The sequence below is a fragment of the Euphorbia lathyris genome, chromosome 5, assembly GCF_963576675.1.
Source record: "Euphorbia lathyris chromosome 5, ddEupLath1.1, whole genome shotgun sequence".
Lineage (NCBI taxonomy): Eukaryota > Viridiplantae > Streptophyta > Magnoliopsida > Malpighiales > Euphorbiaceae > Euphorbia > Euphorbia lathyris.
In genome coordinates, this window is record NC_088914.1 from 32,482,803 (window position 1) to 32,485,540 (window position 2,738).

Sequence of the window (2,738 nt, forward strand, 5' to 3'; positions counted from 1 at the left end):
TGAAGGGATTTAGGTGAGAAGAGAAATACAATAGAGCGTAGATAAGGCAGGACACGCCGACTCTATTTTTTCAAAATACCAAAAGACTAAATTAAACCATTTATGTAATATTTTAGTTAATCAAATTAACCCTTAAATTAATATCTTTATCAATTTAGTTCTTTAATTAACTTTACTATCAAATTAACCTTAAATTAATTTTGTATCCTTTATATTTTATTCTAATTAAAATATATCAAATATAAACTTAATTAGACACTCAAAATATAACTATACAAAATATTAATTATTTGTGTTCAATTATTTTACCAAAATTATTTAACGTGTTTAATTCAACTGTATCACATACAAATAATTAAACATCAAATAACTTTGTAAATCAATTTCAAAACACAAACGTTTAAGACGAGAGATTATAAATTATTGTGTTTAATCATTTTACCAAAACTGTTTACATGTTTAACTAGTATATCAAATATATTAAGCACATAACAGTTTGCAAAATCAAATTAAAATACATACAATTACCATATCATTTTATTAATTATAACAATTATGCAGTAATCTATGAATCTGACTCACAGGTTGTTGTTCATGCCATCAATTCAAACCTTCCCAATGTATCTGAATTCGGGGATCTTATTGGTCAGATCCGGCTCTTATTATCAACTCACAACGGTTTCTCTATCCGTTTTATCCGAAGGCTAGCAAATGGTTTAGCTCATGTCTTGGCAAGAGCGGCCACCCAACATGTTAGCCCTTTTTATTATGATGTTGTTCCGAGTTTTGTTTCGCTTTCTGTTCTGAATTTCTGTAATGACTCTCAGCATTAATGAATTTCTCTTTCAAAAAAAAAAAAACTTATATAGGTTGATTCATTGTTCCAAACTTTTAATTTTGTATCAATGAAATAGTCCGTCTAATTAACCGTATCAAAATATCTTTAATTAGACAATTCAATTCAGTCTATACAATTTTAAACAGACAACGATCAAATTATTGAATCAATTAATTCTATATATCAATTTTAATTTTCTGGAAAAACAAAACATTTAGAAAAAATAAAACAGAAAATACTAATAACGGGGACGAAAAACGGATCCGTTCCCATCACGGATCATATCCGCGACGTTGGACGGTATTGCTTCCAAAGGGCAGCAATTGCCGCCCAACGATTAAGTTAGAATTGGAGTCCAACTCTGATACATGTAATTCGCATAGCATTGTGCTGTGCGAATTACATATATTAATATATATATTTTATTTAAATTCTTTTAATTAAAACAAAACTTTACTTTCTGTTTAAAACAAAACTTTTGATTTTACTTTATATATATTATAAAACTATTTTATATTTATATATATAACCTTTTCCAAATATATATCAATAATCAATCGATTCTAACCGTTTCGTTTAAATCGTTAACAAAATCAAATTTTTTTAAAGATTAATCTAATTAACTCTTTCAACGATTCAAACACTTAAAACCCTTAATCCACAAAACACGTAAATCACATATACAAACCTTGTTTTAATCAACCGTTTAATTCTACAAACCTCTTTGTTAATTAACCAAATCATAAAACATCTTAATCTCATCTTAACAGTTTAATATTTTCAATCAAATTAAAATTAATTCCAGAATCATAATTTTAATTATCAAATAATTGAAAACTCCATTTATCTTTAGATTAATTAATCAAATCAAATTTATTAATGGGAAAATTACAAAACTGGGTCAAATGGGAGGCTCATTTACATATTTAACACATTTACTAATTCTACTACATATCTAGACTGATTTTGTGTGACTTTCCAAAAATACCCCTAACCTTCCCACTTCCACCTCTCACGAATCGCCGCTCCCCCCATCTCCTTGGTTATGCGAAAAGTTGCTCCTGCATTAATGATTTCAAGACTTTTGATCTTCCTTTCTTCCTTTAAATTGCACGAAATCTGCACCATTTAGTCAAAATCACAATGAATTTCTCTTTTTCATCTCTTCATCTCTTGATTCTGCAACTTCCCAACCCTAGAAAACGAGTAAATGATTTTTCATCTTCCTGTTCGTTGCTTGGTTTCTTTCTTCTTGTTACCATCAAAGAAATGGTTTTTCTACGTTATTTCCTTCGTTCTTCCCATGTTATCATATTCTTATTTGTCGCTTTTGGGGGTGAAAGGGGCGAAAAATGTAAGTATCTGTTTCTTTTTTCTGCGTTTTTTCATGAATTCACTTCGCAATCGATGGTTTCGCTAAGCTTTGCGAAGAGAACGAGCCTGGAAAGTGATGATCTACTTCGTGAATTGATGATTTCGCGAAGATCTGCGAAGAGAGAGTCTGAAACGTATGGATCTACCTCACGAATCGATTAGTTCGCGAAGTCTGCGAATAGATCCTCACGTTTCAGACCTCGTAGACTTTGCGAAAGCATCGATATGCGATGTAGATAGTCATATTTCAGACCTCGCAGACTTCGCGAAAAAATCGATATGCGAAGTAAAATCACCTCTTCCCCTACACATTTACATTCGCATGCTTCTCTAATTTTTATTTCGCGAAGCAAAAAACGTCTTTTTCCCTGCTAACACGATTAATTTTTTCTATAGATGGTTGAATACGTAACATCCCTTTCTGGAAGGCGGCGTACTAGGCTGTAGGGGAGATGATTTTCCTTCCTGTATATGGATGAACTTCCCCAAGATTGACACATTCACTCCTGAAATGATTCGTTAGGAG